This window comes from Sapajus apella, unplaced genomic scaffold, assembly GCF_009761245.1.
Source record: "Sapajus apella isolate SASKATOON/1434 unplaced genomic scaffold, GSC_monkey_1.0 scaffold68, whole genome shotgun sequence".
NCBI lineage: Eukaryota > Metazoa > Chordata > Mammalia > Primates > Cebidae > Sapajus > Sapajus apella.
This window is the reverse complement of record NW_022437008.1, coordinates 6699701-6722315: the sequence shown is the minus strand read 5'-3', so window position 1 is coordinate 6722315 and position 22615 is coordinate 6699701. Positions and strand designations below refer to the sequence as shown.

Below are 22615 nucleotides of genomic sequence, written 5' to 3'. Positions count from 1 at the left end.
CAGTGAGCCGAGATCGTGCCACTGAACTCCAGCCTGGGTAACAGAGTGAGATTCCATCTCAAAAACAACAACAACAAAAAATGGACAGGTTTCCCAGCTCATCCCCACAGAACCAGCCTCCCATATCCCTTCCTGTAGACCTAGGCAGACAGAGGCCGGCCCTAGAGAACCCAGGAAAGGTAATGTTAGAAACCTAAGAACTGGCAGGGTCAGGAAGACCTAGCCCGAGCAGCTAGAAGTATGGTCTAGTACGGGGAAATTTTGTTCGTCTTATGGTTTTTTTTTTTTTTTTTGCATTGGTTTTTATTTTTAAAATGTTGCATTAAAGTATTATCTATCTTATTACTGGATTATTGGGCACCTCCTTAAATGCTGCCCCCAGGCAAGTGCTTCAATGCCATCATCCTGGTCCTGGCCTTGCCCCGGGGAGGAGATGCCCATCATCTCCCCACCCCATCACCAGCCTCATCAGGCTCCAGCCTGGACCAGCTAACACGACTGTGGAAGAGATACGTCTCTCAACACCTCCCTGTCAGGGAGGAGGAGACAACTCCTTTTTTTTCTTTCTTTTTCTTTTCTTTTTTTTTTGAGAATGGGGCCTTGCTATATTGCCCAGGTGGGTCTCAAACTCCTGGGCTCAAGCTTTCCTTCTGCCTCTGCCTCCTAGAAACAACTTATTCACTGGCCACTGGCAAGCCAAGTTCATTGGAATCTCCCTCCTAAACCTTCACAAAGATTTAGGAAACATTAACAATAAAACTTTAACAAACCCGGGGGTGGGTGGGGGAGAGTTACTGAATTAAATTAGAGCTTTCCTCACACATCACGCTAAAGGTAAATTATTTTGTTTAAATACCATTGGAAACCACATTTAAAGTATGCATTGATTTTTCTTTCTCTCTCTCTCTCTCTCTCTCTCTCTCTCTCTCTCTCTCTCTCTCTCTCTATCTCTCGGAGATGAGGTCTCACTGTGGCACCCAGGCTGGAATGTAGTGGTGCAATCACAGCTGGCTGCAGCCTCCAACTCCTGGGTTCAAGAGATCGTCCCACTTCAGCCTCCTAAGCTGCTAGGACTACAGATGCACATCACCAACCCTAGCTAATTTTTTAAATTTTTGGTTAAGACAGGATCCTACTATGTTGCCCAGGCAGGTCTGGAACTCCTGGCCTCAAGCGATCCTCCCGCCTGGACCTCCCAAAGCTCTGGGATTACAGGTGTGAGCCACCACGCTGGCTGGTTTGCTGTCCTGATAAAGGCCTTGAAAATACAGGAGGAGATGTATTTTATTAGCATCATTATCACTAACTGGCACCACCGCTCACTGAGTGCCATGCATGGACTGAGAACTCTACAATACACATTGTTTTGCTTAGTTCCCAGCAATTGCAATGGCAAATTTGAGGTTTCGCAGAGATACACATGCTAGCTTCAGGGCTGAGCTGGGATGTGAAGTCAGATCAGACTCCAGAGCCCACATGCCATGGAGCCTTGGAGACAGGTTTGCTTTCACTCTGTTATCTTGCACAGGCGGAGCTCTGGGTAGGGATGTTGAGCCCAGGGCTGAGGCTTGGCCAGGCGGCTGCAATCGCAGATCCACCCTGTAAGCCTGAGGACCCTCAGCTTCCATGGGAAGGGGCAGACCTGCCCTGCTGTAACAGCCCTGGGCAGAGCAGGCATGCCCAGGACCACCCTCTACTTCCTCCGGATGGTGCCTTCAGTGCAGTCAGCGGAAGGACCACTGATTTTTCATTCTAGGTCCCCATGCAAAAATAATCAAGACTTCCTGTCTGAGCAGCAGGGTAAACAGATCTTCAGTTTAAGGGAGGAGGAGGGGTTGTGGGAAGAACCTCTGTTGTCCCAGCTGGAAACTTAAGCATCAGGAAATGCATTTCTGCGTGTTCCCAGCCTGCTGAAAAGTCAAGCACACTAAGGACAAGGCAATCCCCGATGCCCTGCCCCAATCTGGCTTTTCCCCTTCCCTGCCTGCTGCTCCAGGTTTTCTGGCTTTCTCATTCTCCTCTCTTTCTCCCAGGGCGAGCCCAGAGGGTGTTTGTTTAAAGAACCTTTCACTAGCATTCCTTCCCAGCCATTCTCTCAGCTTTTCACTTTGCATTATGCCCAGAGCCCTAGATGCAGTCTCCTTCCCCAGCCAGGCCGCTTTCAAAAACTAACCTCTGTTTTACATGGGGGAACTTTAACCCGTTTGCCTCCAAAAAAACCCTGTAACATTGCAGAGAACCCTAAAGCCTCCTTGAACCCCTAAAAATCCATGTCTACCCTCTTCAATTCCCCGATAGGTAAGCACTGAAGCACTGACTTTGTAAATTTTTTTCAGAAATGTTTCCTGTTTTTGCAACATATATTGACTTCATTAAAACGATGGTGTACATTTTTGTTTGTTTGTTTTTTTAAAGGAGTCTTGCTCTGTTGCCCAGGCTGGAGTGCAATGGCATGATCTCAGCTCACTACAGCCTCCGCCTCCCAAGTTCAAGTGATTCTCCTGCCTCATTCTCCAGAGTAGCTGAGACTACCGGTGCATGCCACCATGCCCAGCTAATTTTTGTATTTTTACTAGAGACAGGGTTCCATCATGTTAGCCTGCCTGGTCTCAAACTCCTGGCCTCAAGAGGTCTGCCCACCCTGGCCACCCAAATACCTGAGATTACAGGCATAAGCCATCACACCTGGCCAAGGCATGCAAATTGTTATTGATGAGTTTGGTTGTTTTTTTTACATATACACTGCTCTATAAATTATTTTTTTCATTCAACCATACCTCTTAAAGATCTATTTGCATGCACGCAGATCCAAGTCACTTTTTAAACATTTTTGTATAAAACCCCATGCTGTGAACTGCTTCAATCTACTGAGGCATTTTGATATTGATGGGCATTTAGGCTTCTGCTATTTCCAATGCTGCTTCAGAGATGCTTTCTTTGTGCACGTATACATTTCTCGAGGGTAGATAAGACAGAAGGGAAATTGCTGGGTTGCATGGTGTGCACATTTCTAGCTCTAAGGGCTTCCAAAGTGCTGCTGTCCTGATACATGGGGCACCAGCATCCTCTGGGAGCAGCACCCTTACAGGCCTGCTAGTGCCTATCAGACTTTTAAATTGCTGCCCTTTTGATGGGTGACAAGTGTTGCTTAATTTGTATTTCCCTTAAGACTTGGTATGGTAGAACATATTTTTTTTTGTAATACGTTTTACAAGTCCTTTTTCGCACCTCTTTTGTGAATTACCCATTTATAGTCTTTACCCTTAAAAAAAAAATTGAGTAATTTGTCTTTTAAAAAAACACCTTACGGAGCTATGATTAACATGTAAAAAGCTGTACATATTGATACATACAACTTGATGGGATACTTATACACAGCCTTGAAACCATCACCACTATCAAAGCCATGAATATATCCATCACCTTCCAAAGATTCTCCCATTCCCTTTATTTATTTATTTATCTATCTATCCATCCCTCCAACCAGCCAGCCATCCATCTACAGACAGGGTCTTTTTTTTGTCACCCAGGCTGGAGTGCAGTGGCACAATCACAGCTTATTTCAGCCTCAACTTCCTGGGCTCAATTGATCCTCCCACCTCGGCCTCCCAAGTACCTGGGACTACAGGCATGGATCCCCCAATCCTGGCTTTTTTTTCTTTTTTTTTTTTTAGAGATGGGTTTTGCCATGGTGCCCAGGCTGGCCTTGAACCCCTGGGCTCAAGTGATCCTCTCGCCTTGGCCTTCCAAAGTGCTGGGATTACAGGCATGAGGCACTATACCTGGCCTACCTCCCTTTATTATCATTATTGAGTGTGTGTGGTAAGAACACTTAACATAAGATCTACATGCTTAGGAAATTTTAGGTGTATAATACAGTAGTGTTAATGACAGGCATTAGGCTGTACATTAAATCTTTAAGAACTTAAGTTGCATAGCTGGAACTTTGTACCCCTTGACTGTCACCTCTCCATTTCCCTCTCTTCCTAGCCTTCAGCAACCACCATTCTACTTTCAGCTTCTACGCGTTTGACTATTTCAGATTCCATATAGAAGTGAGACCACGCAGTATTTGTGTCTCTGTATCTGGTTTATTTCACTTAGCATAACATCCTCCAGGTTCATCTGTGTTGTTGAAAATGACAGGATCTTTTTTTTTTTTTTTTTAATGATGGAGTCTTGCTCTGTTGCCCAGGCTGGAGTGCACTGGCATGACCTCAGCTCACTGCAACCTCTGCCTCCTGGGTTCAAGCGATTCTCCTGCCTTAGCCTCCTGAGTAGCTGGGACTACAGGTGCACGCCACCGCGCCCGGTGAATTTTTATATTTTTAGTAGAGATGGGTTTTCACCATGTTGGTCAGGACGGTCTCGATCTCTTGACCTCATGATCTGACGACCTCAACCTCCCAAAGTCCTGGGATTACATGCGCCACCGTGCCCGGCCAGGATCTCCTTTTTTAAGGCTGAATTGTATTCCATCATGTACATCTCAGATTTTCTTTATTCATTCGTCCATCAATGGACAGTCAGGTTGTTTCCATGTCTTGGCAATTGTGGATATAGTGCTGCACTGGACATGAGGGTGTAAGTGTCTTTTTGAGATACTCAGCCTTGCTGGATCCTATAGTTCTGTTTTTATTTGTTCCAGCAACCTTCACACTGTTTTCCATGACAGCTGCACTATTTACCATCCCCACCAACAGTGCACCAGTGTTCTCTTTTCTCCACATCCTCGTCAGCACTTGCCTTTTTTTTTTTTTTTTTTTTTTTTTTTTTTTTTTTTTTTTTTTTTTTAAATAATAGCCGTCCAGGCCAAGCACAGTGGCTCACACCTGTAATCCCAGCATTTTGGGAGGCTGAGGTGGGCAGATCACTTGAGGTCAGGAGTTCAAGACCAGCCTGGCCAACATGGTGAAGCCCTGTCTCTACTAAAAATACAAAACTTTGCCTGGCGTGGTGGCTCACATCTGTAATCCCAGCTACTTGGGAGGCTGAAGCAGGAGAATCACTTGAACGGGGAGGCGGAGGTTGCAGTGAGCCGAGATAACACCACTGAACTCCAGCCTGGGTGACAGAGTAAGACTCCATCTCAAAGTAATGATGATAATAATAACAGCCATCCTAACAGGTATGAGGAGATACCTCATTGTGTTTTTGATTTGCACTGCCTGATGATTAGTGATGTGTACTTTTTCATGCACATATTGTATGTCCAGTTTCTCTTTTCAGACCATCACTGCTTCCCTGCTTAGGCACAGACAGGCACCGGGGATGTGTGGGATCTCTAACCACCCAATTCACTTTGGAGGTAGGTGTAGGCCACAGCAGCTGTAGGCTATCCTGTGACTGCACAGAGCCGTGCAGCTGCAAATGGGCTGTTCTCCTTGCTGGCCTTGGCCCTGGATGTGATGCTCTGAGGGACTCCACCTGCAGAAGCCTCCTCAGGGAGTGCCTGCTTTACACAAGCCCTAAACAAGCACAATTGCCACTTCTTTAAGCCCACAACACTGACAGATGCCAACATCTGGTTCTAAGAGTTGCCCCAAACTTCCCACTGGGGCCCTGGGAAGAGTGGGATTTGAACTCAGATCAGCCTGTCTGCAGTGCACATAGCCCTGGCTGAGCTGAGCCAGGCTGCTCCCGGATGCTGAGGACCCTGTGGGTGAGTGTGGGCAGGGCCTGGCCTCAGCCCCCGGTACCCCTAGGCGACACCGATGCCTTCCTACGTAGTCTGCACCCTGGCTCATCCCTGAGCCTCTGGAGGCAGAGTACTGGGGAGCTGGGCTTCTCAGCGAGAGGGCCCCTCCCATTGCCCCCTCCTTGCAGCTCCCACCTCAGAGGATGCTGGGTAACAGGTGTACTCCCAGAGTGTCTCCCAACCCTCACCAGCTGAGAAAACCTCAGTGGGGGCCAGAGGCAGCCAGAGGCCATGCACCCTGGGTCCTCCTGCCCCAAGAGCCATGAGAGAGACAGAGAGAGACAGAGAGAGAGCATACGCATGCCATCAGAGACAGAGAGAGAGACAGAGAGAGAGTTGGAGAGTTGGGGGAGGAGTTCCTGCAGGTGAACAGATCACATTTTGGCCAAATTCCAATAAATTCTCACTTAATATTAACATTTAATGTTGAAAAATCCTAATGGTGACCTGATTCCCTCTTTTGAATTCCAGCCTTCTCAGATAACCTATCTCTCGAGGTGACAAGCTGGTGCCACCTGAATTCATTACTGCCTGATTAATTATGCTGCCTTTGTACTAGGGAAACAGGGACTTCAATCAGCTGCAGCCACCATCCCCTGGCCGTCGCCTCAACAGGCCGGCCGCTGCCAGGGAGCCTGGCCCCTCGCCCAGCTCCGGGGTGGCCGAGAAGCTGGGTGCAGTGGCTAGCAAGATGTGGCTCCTCGCAGTCAGAGGGCCTGGGATTGGAGGTCCTTTCTGGGCAGTTAAGGCGGAGAGGGGTGAGCCAGGTCAGAGGCTGCAGAGTGGAGATTTCTGCTCTGTCTCTGGAGAGGCTTGACCAGGAGGCACTCCTTGGGGCCTTGAGCTGCCGGGACACAACAGACATCACTGAAACTGCATTGTCCTTTAAGAAGGAGGCACCGGGTCTCGGAAGGTGCAATTTCAAGCAGATGCATCCTGTGAGATACAGGGTTACTTTGGCAAAGGGGAAGGTTCTCTGGCCAGCTCCCTAGGCACAGCCCTCACAGACATCACTGCAGAGCCTCAACATGGTGTCGGGGAGGGCAGTTCCAGGCACCCGGGGCACCTGCCCCGAGGCCGGGCAAGAACCAGCACCCTCAGCTCTGCTGGTTTCTTAGCCTGCAGGGTGTGGCCACAGTGGCACTTGGTCCTGTGCATCCTGCATTTGTCAAGGTTTATGCCTGTTAGCTCTTAATTTTATAAGTATTTCACAAAGATCAATAACTAGGAAGAAAAATCTTCTCCACTCACTTTTTTTTTTTTTTTTTTTTTTTTTAAGGTAAAATAGTATTTTGAAAAGAATATGGGCCTAAAGTCAGGGGAAAAAACAAGCTATGTAGACTAGTCCCTGCTACTACCTAAAATCTCAGGCAGTTAAATTCTTCTCTTTAAAGCTTCAATTTCTTCATCTAAAACATGAGGGAATGAATCCACCTTGTAATGTTGCTGTGAAGAACAAGATGTTACTATGTCAAGTGCTTTACACGAATTCTAGCTTGTAATGTTGCTGTGAAGAGCAATGTCAAGTGCTTTAAATAAGGGCCTGGAAAAGAACGGTAACAGTAAGAGTAGCTTAGTAAATGAATCTGCAGACTGAGATAATAATGCCACCTAACTCTTCATGTTATAAAAATTCCCAGAGTTAAGACATATGTAAACTGTTTGCTAGAGTACCTTCTCATTTTCAACTGTTAAGCAGTTATTCAAAAGAAAACAGAGTTTCAGTCATTTGGTTGTAGGGTACTACTACTTTATAATTACATGAAATCATACTTTAAGGTGTGATGATGGTTTTGCCCTCAGGGGCTTGCTGGTATTCTGCAGGAAGTTGTCTTTTTTCTTTTTTTTTTAATGGAGTCTTGCTTTGTCACCTAGGCTGGAGTGCAGTGGTGCAATCCTGGCTCACTGCAAACTCTGCCTCCCAGGTTAAAGTGATTCTAGCGCCTCAGCCTCCCAAGCAGCTGAGGTTATAGGCACTCGCCACTGCACCCAACTAATTTTTATATTTTAGTAGAGGTGGGGTTTCACCATGTTGGCCAGGCTGACCTCAGGCAATCCATCCACCTCGGCCTCCCAAAGTGCTGGGGTTACAGGCATAAGCCACCGTGCCCAGCCTCTTTTTTCTTTCTTTCTTTCTTTATTTCTTTCTTTATTTATTTATTTAAAGATGGGGTTTCACCATGATGGCCAGGCTGGTCTTGAACTCCTGACCTCAGGTGATCCACCCACCTTGGCCTCCCAAATGCCGGTGAGCCACCACACCCGGCCTCTTTTTTCTTTTTTTCAAATAGATATGTGTCTCGCTGTGTTGCCCAGGCTGATGTCGAACTCCTGGGCTCAAATGATCCTCTCACCTCAGCCACCCACTCCCCTCCCCTTGCCACAGCCTCTGCAGAAAATGTTTTAATCAGGAAGAAAATGAGGCTATCCACGGCCTCTCAAAGACTTATACCCTGAGAAGGGAGAGGCAGTAGTGCAAGGTCATTCTTCAGGGCTAAGCAAAGACAGTCTTGTTCCTGAATGTTATCTGATTCATGATTCAAGCCAAATGGACTATGAAACCAAAGGTGGATCCTGTCCAAATACCCACAGGTGACATGGTCCAGGTACAGCCAGATCCCAGGGAAAGGTGTCTGGAAAAGGGACACCACACTGAGTTCTCACACAGGAAGCTTCAGCAGCTGAGATGGGACAGAGAGGTGTTCAAGGGAAAGGCTGCCTGCAGAAGAGGAAGAGAAGCCTTGTGGGGGGTACCCTGATCTCCCAGACAACAGTTTCTGCTGTCACCTATTGTCACTCCCTGGCAGATTCCTGAGCCAGGTCCAATGAACTGTCCTTGCCTCTGCATCCATTCCTGGTGCCCCACTGCAATGCCATGCACACATTTTGAGACAGAGTCTCACTTTGTTGCCCAGGCTGGAGTGCAGTGATATGGTCCGGACTCACTGCAACCTCTGCCTCCTGGGTTCAAGTGATTTTCCTGCCTCAGCTTCCCAAGTAGCTGGGACTACAGAGGCCCACCACCACGCCCAGCTACTTTTTGTATTTTTAGTAGAGATGAGGTTTCATCAGTTTGGCCACGCTGGTCTTGAACGCCTGATCTCATGATTCACCCACCTCGGCCTTCCAAAGTGCTGGGATTATAGGCATGAGTCACCAAGCCCAGCCCTGTCTCTGATATTTTAAAACAGATTTTTAAAATTATCTAACTGTTCTCGTTAAGGTGGGAAGTTTTGTTTGATCCAGATTGGCATTCCAGAGCCAGAAGAAGAGATCTCAACTGTTTCTTTAGCATAATTCCTCACCTATAACAATGGTTAGCATAAAAATTAAGGTTTGGGGTACTGGCTTTGAAGTCATAAATTCCATCTCGGTGGGTTTAAAAAGTATAAGTTGGTTAAACTGGTTGGAAAGAGTAGAAAATTACAGTTCTCTGTTAAGATAAATTATCCTAATTCAATTAGTATAAGAAGCATTTGAGTGGTCACTGGAAACATATAGTATATCCCAGTGAACTTTCCAGTACTTTTTCTCCTAGTGAAGTGTACCTTTGGTTTATGGCAGCAAGAATTAGGGATGCTTCCCAGCCTCTGTCAGGCTCTGAGTCATCTTGCAATATGCTTGTAGGTCCCTAAGAAGACACTGTGTTTACCTCTCTGTTATGCCTCAGGTAATTCCATTCGATAAAAATATATAGAAATCATATCTAAAGATCTCATCTTACTTATCCAAAAGTTTCATAAATTATCCTTTTAAAGTACAAACATCCATAAAAACTGAGAAGATGGGCAGGGCATGGTGGTTCACACCTGTAATCCCAGAACTTTGGGAGGCTGAGGTGAGCGAATCATCTGAGGTCAGGAGTTTGAGACCAGCCTGGCCAACATGGCCAAACCCTCTGTCTCTACCAAAGATACAAAAAAATTAGCCAGGCATGGTGGTGCATGCCTCTAATCCCAACCACTTGGAAAACTGAGGTGGGAAAGAGAATTGCTTGACCCAGCAGATGGAGATTGCAGTGAGCAGAGATCATGCCACTGTACTCTAACCTGGGTGACAGAGTTGGACTCTGTCTCAAAAAAGAAAAAAAAAAAAAAAATGAGAAGATGAAAAAAAAAAACAGAACACACACAAATAATTTTGCGCAACAGAGTGGAGAGGAGATACAGCCAGCCACTTGTCAAATAACCATGAGTGTTGCAAGCTTGACCTTAGCAGGCGGTTCATGTCACATGGGGAAAAGAGCCTTCAAAGCACAAAGTTAGACCCATTCTGGCAAAGTATCAGAATGAACTAGTTAACCTGAAGGCCAGGCTGCATGCTGGACAAGAACAGCTGGGAAGGCTGAGGGTATCTACTGCAGGAACTCACATTTTGAAGTGCAAGTAGGTTTTATTACCAAGGTTGTGCATAGCCACCAGCAAAAGCATAGCTAAGGCTGCTTAGTGAGATGCCTTAGGAACTGAATGAGCAGAAATGAATCTGTGAGCCCAAGAGACCATCCTCTAAAAAGGCCATGGACTGGCTAGTATGATAATGCTTGGGCCTCCGAACACAAATGGAAGAATCAAGACCAGCCACTCAAGTCAGATTGCTTCAGCTAATAAAATAAGGGACGGTGACAGGAAGTCCATGGGATGGGGGTTGGTTCTCTCAACTCCTTGGAGAGACACTTAGAAGAAAAGAAATGGTTTCGGCAAGGCAATAATCACAAATCTGTTAGGACTAAACAGATTCTGTTTAGTAGATATAGTCTAACTTTAACCACCTTACATTACAGATGAACAGGCACCATGCTGAAAACTTTTCAGCTGCCAGTCCTCACATCAAACATTGGTTCTTCTGCAAAGACTTCCCTGCTTCCATTTGGTGACTCTCTCTCATTCTTTTCTTTTCCTTTTTTTTTTGCCCAGGCTGGAGTGCAGTGGCACAATATCGGCTCACTGCAAGCTCTGCCTCCCTGGTTCAAGCGATTCTCTTGCCTCAGCCTCCCCAGTAGCTGGGATACAGGTGCATGCCACCATGCCCTGCTAATTTCTGTATTTTTAGTAGAGATGGGTTTTCACCATGTTGGCCAGGCTGGTCTTGAACTCCTGACCTCAGATGATGTGCCCACCTCAGCCTCCCAAAGTGCTGGGATTACAAGTGTGAGCCACTGCACCTGGCCTCCTTCATTATTTTCTAATTACAAGACTGAACTCCATCATTTCAGGAGCTCAAGAAAACAAAAGGTCCTCAATAGCATTTGCTGAAGGGACATGAGAGAAGGGGCATCTGCAAAGTGCACTGAGTCTCCGTTGTCCTGAGCCCCAGTCCAGGCAATTCACCAGACTCCAACACCGGTTCACAAGTTTCAGAATACCCTGAAAAAAATAACTTACACATGATATGAAATAGAATAAGGCTGGGTGTGGTGGCTTATATCTGTAATCCCAGCATTTTTGGAGGTAGAGGCAGGCAGATCATCTGAGGTGAGGAGTTCCAGACCAGCCTGACCAACATGATGAAACCCCATCTCTACTAAATATACAAAGTTTTAGCTGGACGTCAAGAGAATCCCTTGAACCCAGGAGGCGGAGGTTACAGTGAGCCAAGATCATGCCATTGCACTCCAGCCTGGGCAACAGAGCAAAACTCCGACTCAAAAAAAAAAAGAAAAGAAAAAATAAATAGAGATAATAACATAATGAACCACCATGTTCCCATTACTAATGCACTATCATTTCCCGTACCTTCACTTACTTTCCTTGCCCCATATAAAACTACTTACAAATAAATCCCAGATATCCCATCATTCGCCCTAAATATTTTAGCCTGTATTTTCAAAAGATGACTTTAAAAATATAATCATAATACTACCATTTCTGAAAACTTTAAGAAGACTTAAAATATCAAATATCTCATCAGTATTGAAATTTACAAGTGTCCTAAAAACATTAGGTTTTTTCTTCTTTTTATCATTTGTTTGATTCAGAATCTAAACGTGATTATTTTCCTTGCAATTCATTATTGAAGAACTGGGTCGTTTATCCTGAGGTTTTACAAGAGCTAGATTATTTTGATTATGTCCCCATAGTGCTATTTAACACGTTCCCCTGTACTTTGTATTTCATGTAAATTAGAACAGGAGTCCCTCCTTATCCTCTGAGATACATTCCAAGACCCCCAGTGGCTGCCTGAAATCACGGTCAACAGCAAACCCTACATACCATAGAGTATGTTTTTACCTATATGTATATATCTATGATAAAGTTTATAAACTAGGCACAGTAAGAGATGAACAACAATAACTAATAATAAAATAGAACAATTACAACAATGTACTGTAATAAGAGTTACATGAATGTGGATGTAATAACCCAGACGGGTATTGAGTAACTAACGAGCAGGGGGCATGGACAGTGCCAATACACAAGGGGATGATCGCATCAGGGTGATGAAGCGGCTTCATTGTTTGGTGTAAATACCTGAGGTCCGCTGCCTCATGCCAAGGAAATCAAGGACCCAGAGGTACATGGAGTAAGGTTAAGAGCAGGGATTTTGTCTGGGCACAGTGGCTTACACCTGTTATCCCAGCACTTTGGGAGGCTGAGGCAGGCAGGTCATCTGAGGTCAACAGTTCAAGACCAGGCTGGCCAATATGGTGAAACTCTGTCTTCACTAAAAAAAAAAAAAAAAAAAAAAAAACAAAAAAAAAAACAGAGGTTTAATAGGCAAAAGAAAGAGAAAAGAGAATAGCTCTCAATAGCTCTCTCTCCTGCAAGAGGCCGGGCAGCCCAAGCAGAAATTCCAGGCCTTGAGGAAAGCAATGGATGTTATAGACAGGCTTGAGGAGGAGGTATCTGATTTACACAGGGCCCAAAGATTGGTTGGACTAGGTGTGATGTTTACATAACTCGCAAGAAAGCTGGCTACCCCACCCTAATTTTTTAGAGACAGAGTCTTGCTCTGTTACCCAGGCTGGAGTGCAGTGATTTCAGCCTCCCGAGTAGCTGGAATTACAGATGACTGCCACTACACCTGGTAATTCTTATCTTTAGTAGAGACAGGATTTCACTATGTTGGCCAAGCTGGTCTCGAACTACTGACCTCAGGTGACTCACCTGCCTCAGCCTCCCAAAGTGCTGGGATTACAGACGTGAGCCACCTCACCCCACCCACCCCACCCCACCCTAATCTTATACTGTAAATGAGGTCTTTGCTTGGCTGGGGCCATGTTGCCTGCTCCTTACTGTACATACATCTGGCAAAGAGAAGGGAAGATGGAGCCGCCATTTTGAACATGCCTAGTCCAGGTAGCCTTTTCCTATTGTCACAGCTGCTGGCAGTCACCCATGCAAGCTTCTAGCCTGCTTGTCTATGTCTGCGGCTGGATTTTACAGGCTGCTCTTTGTTAGAAAAGAAAATGACCTAGGGGCTGCTTTTCATTAAAAGGAAAATGTTACCAAGGACTCCCTTACCCTCCCTATCTGCCTAAATAATTTCTTCTTAACTCCTATATCAGCGGGACCCAGTGGGCCAGCATGAGATTTCACTGTGCTACTTAGAATGGCACGAAATTTAAAACTTAACAAAACTTTTTTTCCGGAATTTTTCATTTACTATTTTTAGAATGCGGTTGACTTGGGTAACTAAAATCAAGAAAAGCAAGATGGTGGGTAAGAGAGAGCACTGTAGGTGATCTCAGTGGTCTGGACACCTCTCAGGATCCCCCCAGAACTCCACATATCAAACCTGAATCTGATCAATCATAGGGGTTCAGTGGGGCTCCAAGAGATGTCTAGACCACTTTATAGTTGGTACTGAGTTTTTCTTAATTTCAAGGCACATAATGTGGGGAAATAGAGTTTTTTTCTGACGTCAGCAGCCACCACTAATCATGCCTACATCCATTTATCAGGGATGCAAAATGGTGATATTCTGTCTATTGATTCTTCCTCACTTAATAGCTGGAAATACTTTAGGAGAAATACCCCCTCAGATACCATGTGGCCACCAAAGCCCAATTTTAACACAGTTGTAACCAAGACAATGCTTTCTCTCCTACAGTCCTCTGCAGGTGGATCAACTTTAAGCAAACCTTTTTTTTTTTTTTTTTTTTTTTTTTTTTGAGACAGTTTTGCTGTTATCACCCAGGCAATGGTGCAATGGTTCAATCTTGGCCCATTGCAACCTTCACCTCCAGGGTTCAAGCAATTCTCCTGCCTCAGCCTCCTGTGTACCTGGGATTACAGGCACGTACCACCATGCCCAGCAAATTTATGTATTTTTAGTAGAGACAGGGTTTCAATATGTTGGCCAGGCTGTTCTCAAACTTCTGACCTCAGGTGATCCACCCGCCTTGGCCTCCCAGAGTGCTGGGGTTACAGGCCTGAGCCGCCATTTCTTCTTTATTTTCTAGCCAAGAACTGACTGGCAGAGGTGGGCCTGACAGCTGTGGGAAACACATTCTTGCCCGGTTCTCTCCCAGCCAGTTGGCTGAAGCAGAGGCCCTGCCTGCCCAGAGATTTTCTCAAAGAAGAACGGCTCCAGGGCCTGCTCTACAGGTCTGGCCTTTCTCTTTGAAAATGTTTTCTCCTGTAATTAAGGGATTTTCTAACTTGAGGAATAGATTAAAATTCATCAAAATTATATTTTCAGAAAGCCATAAACCTGAAGTTACTAAGGTCTGGCTCCAGGAAATCCTGAATCCAAGAAGAATGCTCAGCAGGACAGAATTGAAGACAACAGTTCATCATCTTTCCTTCCCAGGATCGAGAATATCCCAAGGAAATGCCAAGTAAAAAAGTAAAATCAGCGATTGATTTTGCGTTTGGAGAACTGACCAAGTTTCTTGATCAAATGCCGATTGCAAGTCTGAGTCAAGGTTGAGCATATATAAAGGAATCCTCCCGGGTACAACCCCTTGGGGTCTTCACAAGATGTGATTTTGAAAAACCAGACTCGGGCGATCAGAGACCTCACTGCGGAGGAAACGAAGGATGCCTCACTTCCAAAACCTGCCTCCTGCAAACACTCCCTCGGGTCCCTGCTGGCGCCAGGCTGGGACCGAGAGAGCTTCCTGTCCCGCTGACCACAGAGGTTAAACAGAATCTCCACTCCCGGATTGAGGAAAGAAAGGCGTCTTCCCCGATGATTTTCGCGAGGCTGCGGACCCTCGCAGCACCCCGACTGGACCCACCCCGCAGAGCTGTTGGGGCGGCAGGCGCCCAGGCCTTCCTGAATCCCTGGCCCCTCTGGTCTATCCTAGGCCCCCCAGTACTCAGGCCTGCGAAAATCCCGACCTCTGCCAGGCCCCTCCTCGCAGGCTTTGCGGTTTGCTAACTCGCGGTGCGGCCTTGGGACGGTGCCTCAGCTTCTCCAAGTGTAATGAAGTAGGGCTGGACCGTGATTCTCAGAATCACCCTTGAAGCTTTTCCAAAACCGCCTACCAGGGTGTCCCCACCGGATCGGAGAGGGGGTCGGGGGCGAAAAGCAGCAGGACGCTGACAGCCCGGGCTGGAACCCGGGACTCGGGCTCTCCCGCCTGTGCAGCGACTCCACCCGTCGGCCTGGCCCCGGAGCTCGCCTTCGGCCAGGGTGGGGTATTGCGCTGTCTCCGGGCCGGTTCCGGGAGGCCGGGCTGGGCTGCCCCACCGGAAAGACTCGTTTCAGCCGGAGCAGGCGGAGGCCGGGCGGAAACAGACTTGTAGCCCCTGCCTGGGGCCCTCCCCGCCCCCCACCCCGCCTTCCTCCTACCCCACCCCTGTGCAGCCCCGCCGGGTCGGGGAATCGCAGGCCTGCAGGTGGGGCAGCCACTGGTCACCCCGCCCACTCCTGCCCCGCCCACAGGATGCGCCCCCTAGGCCACACCTGAGCTCGCCCCGAGGTTCCCGGGCTGTGACTCCGCAGAGCCTCGGTGGGGGAGGGGAGAGACGAGAGAGAATAGGAAAGTGGGGTGCGATCTGAGTCGGGGACCTGTTGCCAAGAAGCTGGACCCTCAGACTCTGGCCGTCAGAAGCCGCAGTACAGCTGCCTCCCCTACCTCAGGTCGCCCAGCAGAGCTTTCTAGAGCTGGGGTGCTCAGAAGACCCTAGGCGGAGGCAAGAACCCTGGGCCATGGCTCTGTGGGTAAAGCCCTCGGGGAAGCCAGACTGCGCGCTCCAGCTCCCATCGCGGGCGTGGGCCCCGGGGTGGAGACGGTTGGATCACTGCCCTGCCATTCCCATGCTGCACGGCCTCGGCCCAATGCCACCACCTCTCAGGGCCGCCGTTTCAGGCTTCAGATGGGGTGGCACTGGATGGCAGCAGGCCCCAACCTTTGCCCCAAATCTCTAAGGAGGGGTCCAGCCTGGCTTGCCCAGATCCGGGCTGCTGCGTATGCGAAGAGCTGGGAGCTGCAAGAACCCGCCCCGGGCCCGGGGCGAGCGTCTGGGCCCTCGGGACGAGCGTCTGAGCCCCTCGGGGGCTCCAGCTGCGCCCCCACCGTGGGAGCCAGAGCAGGAGAGAGGCCGCCCCAGCCTTTTCTGGGCTGCAGCCCTGCGGACCGCCGGGACGGGCGCCACGTCCTCTCCAGGCCTCCAAGACGCAGACTAGAAGCCCATTGCTGCTGGGAAGATGGGCACCCCAGGTCTCCCCGCACGGCCTCCCCAGGTGAAACTTGGATGAGACACTCAGGCACCTTTTAGGCCCCCGGCGAAAACTGAAAGCCTGAACCCACCAAGGGCTCAGAAGCTCTGCGGGATTGAGTCATCAGAGGAATGCTGATCTGGAAGTACCAAGGCCAGAAGACACCCGCAAAAACCGCGGGCACTGGAAAGCAAGTGCAGCTTAATCTCCAGGCGTGGTTTAGATGGAAAGCAGCCTGGAGACCAGTTAAGAGACCGGCGAGCAGAGCGCACTGGACTGGCATCAGCAGACGTGAGTGCGAGACCGTCCTGCCCCTTAATCCTGTGTGACCTTGGACCGTTTATTTAGTCTCCGAGCCTCACTCACAGTGTTCTCATTCCTGAAAATACTCTGCCCCACCTCTGGGCTGCAGTGAGAACATAAGGAGACTATAAACATGACTTTTTGCCACTTTTGGAGCCCCACGCTGGGGAAAGATTTTCCTAGCACCTGGGAGATTTTCTTTACCACCAGCTGCCAAGATTGCTGGGAAGGAGACAGCCCCATCCCAGAAGGAAGACACCTTAAATTGGAACTTTATTTTTCCTCCTATAAAAAGACAATCTAATACTGGAGAAGTGTAAAAATTAAGGAGTCCTTAGAAGCCATTTGTTGTTTTAACTATTTTCTGAGACAGGATCTTACTCTGTCACCCAGGGTAGAGTGAGGTGGCACGATCATTGCTCATCGTGGCCTCCAACTCCTGGACTCAATCCTCCCTTCTCGGCCTCCCAAGTACCTGGGACTAGAAGTGCATCAGGCACGGTAGCACACATCTGTAGTCGTGATACTTTAGAGGCCAAGAAGGGAGTTCTCACTACTTTGCCCAGGCTGGCCTCCAACTCCTGGGATCAAGCCATCCTCCTGCCTCAGCCTCCCAAAGTGTTGGGATTATAGGTGTCAGCCACTGCTCCCAGCCTGTTGTTTTAACTATCTATCAAAGAAATAGATGGAGGTGGACGGGGATGCTGAGTGCTTTAGGTTAGACTTGAAAGAGTTAACAGCATAGGTTACAGAATCACACATACCCAAATTGGAATCTTGCCTCCACCCTTTACTATTATTGTTATGTTATGTTAGTGACTTAACCTCTCTGTGCTTCAGTTTCTTCGTCTGTAAAATGAAGAAAATGACATCAACCTGCGGGGTTATTGAGAAGACGAAATGCAATAGTGAGTGTAAAAGTGCCTGTGGTAATACACAATAAATGCTAGCTAGTTTTGGTTTCCATCCTTCTTTCCTACCAATTTGTATGGTTAAATATTTTTCAACATGCAGAAAAGTTGAAAGAATTGTACAGTGAACACCCACGCATGTTCCACCTAGCTTCTGCATTTACATGTTTACTCTATTTGCCTTATCGCATATCTGTTTATCTATCTTTCTTTCCCTCTAACCATATATCAATCCATCTGTTCTGGTTATAACTGTTATATAACAAATTCCTCAAAACTTAGTAACTTGAGAAAATAGCCATTTTTCTCATGTTCATGGATTCCAAGAGTTAGGAATTCAGACAGGTTGGCTTGTTGCTGCTCTAAGATGTCTGGGGTCTCAGCTGGGAAGACTTGATGCCTGTGGGCAGGAATCGTCCTGAGGCACCTTTCACGCTCATGTCTGAGAGTTGCCAGCATCGTGCCTGCATATGATCTCGTCATGACGCTCAGACTTCCTCCCAGCGTGGTAGCCTCAAGGTAGCTGAACTTCTGGCAAACGAGGCAAAAGTTGCATTGACTTTATAACCCAACCTTGCAAGTTACATAGCATTGCTTCCTATTGGTCAAAGCAGCCATAGATTCAAATGGCAGAATTAGACTCTACCTCTTGCTGATGATGTGCCAGGGTCATTTTGTAGATCTGGGGGACAGGAACTCTTGTGGCCATCTTTGGAGGTGCCACATTTGCCCCTTTGTTCACAATGCTTGTGCAATATATACAAAATCTCATTTCATGAAATCACCCATTGTCAGAGTCCAAGATTTCTTTTTATTGTTGTGGTGGTGTTTGGTTTTTAGAGACAGGGTCTTGCTCTGTTGCCTAGGTTGGAGTGCAGTGGTGCCATCATAGCTCATTTCAGCCTGCAACTCCTACTCCAGTGATCCTCCCATCCCAGTCTCCTGAATAGCTGGGACTATGCACATGCACCACCACACCCAACTAACTTTGTTTTCATTTTGCAGAGACAGGGGTCTCACTATGTTGCACAGGCTGGTTTTGAACACCTGGCCTCAAGCAACTTTCCCACCTTGGCCTCCCAAAGTGCTAGGGCTACAGATGTAAGCCATTGTAGATGTGAGCCAATAAACCTCTTCAAAATAAGCCTTTCTTGTCCAGGCACAGTGGCTCACACTTGAATCCTAGCATAGGTGGGCAGATCGCCTGAAGTTGAGCAACATGGTGAAACCCCGTCAATACTAAAAATACAAAAATTAGTGGGGTGTGGTGGCATGCACCTGTAATCCCAGCTACCTGGGAGGCTGAGGCAGGAGAATCACTTGAACCTAGCAGGCAGAGTTTGCAGTGAGCCAAGACTGTGCCACTGCACTCCAGCCTGGGCAACAGAGCAAGACTTTCTCAAAAAAAAAAAAAAAAAAAAAAGAAAAAGAAAAAGAAAAAAAAAACAAAGTAAGCCTTTCTCTCTTTTGGGTTCCCCATGAAGTTGCTGTGGGACAATGCCATTAAGATTCTTAGAAGTCGGCCAGGCATGGTGGCTCACGTTTGTAATCCCAGCACTGTGGGAGGCTGAGGTGAGTGGATCACCTGAGGTCAGGAGGTCAAGACCAATCTGGCCATTGTGGTGAAACCCTGTCTGTATTAAAAACACAAAAAATTAGCCAGGTATGGTGGCAGATGCTTGTAATCCCAGCTACTCAGGAGGCTGAGGCAGAAGAATCACTTGAATCCAGGAGGCGGAGACTGCAGTGAGCTGAGATCCCACCACTGCACTCTCCAGCCTGGGTGACAGAACAAAACATCATCTCAAAAAAAAAAAAAAAAAAAAAAAAAAAAGGTTCTTAAAAGTCCTATTGTTTAACACAGAGAATCTACAAAATGTGCTGTTTTCTTTTTTTTTTTTTTGAGACGTGTCTCACTCTGTCACCCAGATTGGAATGCAGTTGCACAATCCTGGCTCACTGCAACCTCAGCCTCCTGGGTTCAAGCGATTCTCCTGCCGCAGCCTCCCAAGGAGCTGGGATTACAGGCGCCCACCAACATGCTCAGCTAATTTTTGTATTTTTAGTAGAGACGGGGTTTCACCATGTTGGTCAGGCTAGTCTCGAACTCCTGACCTCAGGTGATCTACCTGCCTCAGCCTCGCAAAGTGCTGGGATTAGATGTGAGCCACTGCACCTAGTGCTGTTAATTTTCTTAAAAGGCTTTTTGTCTGGTTGAAGGGGTCTACGAGGCACCACCATAAAATTTTCTAATGTCTTAAAGAAGAATTTTACAGTGGGACACTTGGTTTCACCCTTACCCTAAGCTGCTTTCCTAACGGTGCCCTGGGTCTGATCTTCGCCCTTTTTCAAACTTCCACTGGGAGAAACCCGGAATAAGAAATAATTTTTTGTTTTGTTTTTTGAGACAGGGTCCCACTATGTCACCCAGGCTGGAATCATAGTTCACTGTAGCCTCAACCTTCTGGGCTTAAGTCATCCACCTGCCTCAGCCTCCTTATTATAAATAACATGTTTTTATTTTTATTTTTTATTATTTGTAGCTATGTTGCCCAAGCTGGTCTCAAATGCCTAGGCTCAAGCAATTCACCCACCTTGGCCAGCCCAGCAGGGTGAAGGGAATTGGTGAAATATGGTGTAGGATTCTGGAGCCCAGTAAGGAGGACACACTGGGAGGTGGCAGGGAGGGGGCTGGGTAGCTGCAGCCCAGCCCAGCCCAGGGCATTGCAACAAAAGCAGGGAGGGGGGGAGTCCGGTGTGAAAAAGTAGTCTCAGTGGGATGAGGTGGTGACTGCACGGAGTGGAGTGGGGGTGGGAGGCGGTGCTGTGTGGGTAGTTTGATTTCAAAGGGGATGTGACCCGAGAAACCAAAATCAATGTCCCTTTACCAACTAAGACAGACTCTAAGGTTAAGGAAACAAAAGTTATCTATGGGTCAAGGGTTCAGGGCCTGGCTGACAAGGGAAATTTCTAAATTCCTACAGTTACAAGAAAAACCAAACTCTTGCTACATTCCTTAAGGATAGGTGCTATCAGGCAAATTATCAGCTGATTGACAGCTCAGATCACTACAACTCTGACTGGACAGAAGGCTGGCCTTACAAGCATTCTCTTCTGATAAGCAACTTCACCTTAGGCCAGTCTCAGCAGATAGAGACTGTGTACAAACTGTCTCTGTATCTTATAGCTCACTTTTTGATGTAAATAGCCAATTTCCATCTCATTTTAATACTAAAACCCCATCCCAGAGTGAACATGGATGTATGTTACATACACATATCATATACTACATATACATACATATTTTTTTTTTTTGAGATGGAATCTTGCTCTTGTCGCCCAGGCTGGAGTGCAATGGCACGATCTTGGCTCATTACAACGTACACCTCCCAGGTTCAAGTGATTCTCCTGTTTCAGCCTCCCAAGCAGCCAGGATTACAGGCACACACTACCATGCCCGGCTAGTTTTGCATTTTTTAGTAGAGATAGGGTTTCACCATGTTGGCCAGGCTGGTCTTGAACTCCCGACCTCAGGTGATCCACCCACCTCAGCCTCCCAAAGTGCTGGGATTACAGGCATGATCCATCATGCCCGGTCCATACATACTTTTCTAAGTAAAAGTTTACAATATGTTAGGAGAACATTTTTCTTTCCCCAGTGGGCCCTCTTTGTCCCATAGAAACATCCAACAATAGACCAGAACACCAAAAGCATTGGCAACAAAAGCCAAAATAGACAAATGGGACCTAATCAAACTTCACAGCTTCTGCACAGCAAAAGAAACAGTGATGGGGCCGGGCGCGGTGGCTCACACCTGTAATCCCAGTACTTTGGGAGGCCGAGGCGGGTAGATCACGAGGTCAAGAGATCGAGACCATCCTGGTCAACATGGTGAAACCCCGTCTCTACTAAAAATACAAAAAATCAGCTGGGCATGGTGGCGCATGGCTGTAATCCCAGCTACTCAGGAGGCTGAGGCAGGAGAATTGCCTGAACCCAGGACGCGGAGGTTGTGGTGAGCCGAGATTGCGCCACTGCACTCCAGCCTGGGTAACAAGAGTGAAACTCCGTCTCAAAAAAAACAAAAAAACAAAAAACAGTCATTAGAGTGAATTGGCAACCAAAAGAATGGGGAAAAAAAATCTGCAATCTACCTATCTGACAAAGGGCTGATATCCAGAATTTACAAAGAACTAAAACAGATTTACAAGAAAAAAAACAAACAAGCCCATTCAAAAGTGGGCGAAGGATATGAACAGACACTTTACAAAAGAAGACATACATGAGGCCAACAAACATATGAAAAAATGCTCATCATCACTGGTCATTAGAGAAATGCAAATCAAAACCACATTGAGATACCATCTCATGCCACTTAGAATGGCGATCATTAAAAAATCTGGAGACAACAGATACTGGAGAGGATGTGGAGAAATAGGAACACTTTTACACTGTTGGTGGGAGTGTAAATTAGTTCAACCATTGTGGAAGACAGTGCGGCGATTCCTTAAGGACCTAGAAACAGAAATTCCATTTGACCCAGCAATCCCATTACTGGGTATATATCCAAAGGATTATAAATTGTTCTACCATAAGGACACATGCACACGAATGTTCATTGCAGCACTGTTTACAATAGCAAAGACCTGGATCCAACCCAAATAGGGAAATTGTGGCACATATACACCATGGAATACTATGCAGCCATAAAAAACAAGTTCATGTCCTTTGTAGTGACATGGATGAATCTGAAAACCATCATTCTCAGCAAACTGACACAAAAACAGAAAATCGAACACCACATGTTCTCACTTACAGGTGGGTGTTGAACAATGAGAACATATGGACACAGGGAGCAGAGCATCACACACTGGGGTCTGTTGAAGGGAAATAGGTGAGGGAAAGCAGTGGGTGGGGAGTTGGGGAGAGAGAGCATGGGGAGAAATGCCAGATATAGGTGATGGGGAGGAGGGCAGTAAATCACACTGCCATGTGTGTACCTATGCAACAACCTTGCATATTCTTCACATGTACCCCAAAACCTAAAATGCAATTAAAAAAAAGAAACATCCAACAATAAAAGGCAATAGAATT

At 47.0% G+C, this 22615-nt stretch overlaps 1 long non-coding RNA gene across 1 annotated transcript; it reads left to right on the top strand.

The window, feature by feature from the left end:
- The first annotated feature begins 1793 nt into the window (after nucleotides 1-1793).
- On the top strand, nucleotides 1794-15330 carry LOC116530764. Its single transcript, XR_004260118.1, has 3 exons — nucleotides 1794-2298; nucleotides 11821-11913; nucleotides 14339-15330. It is a non-coding gene; the product is annotated as an uncharacterized LOC116530764 (long non-coding RNA).
- Nucleotides 15331-22615: the final 7285 nt, after the last annotated feature.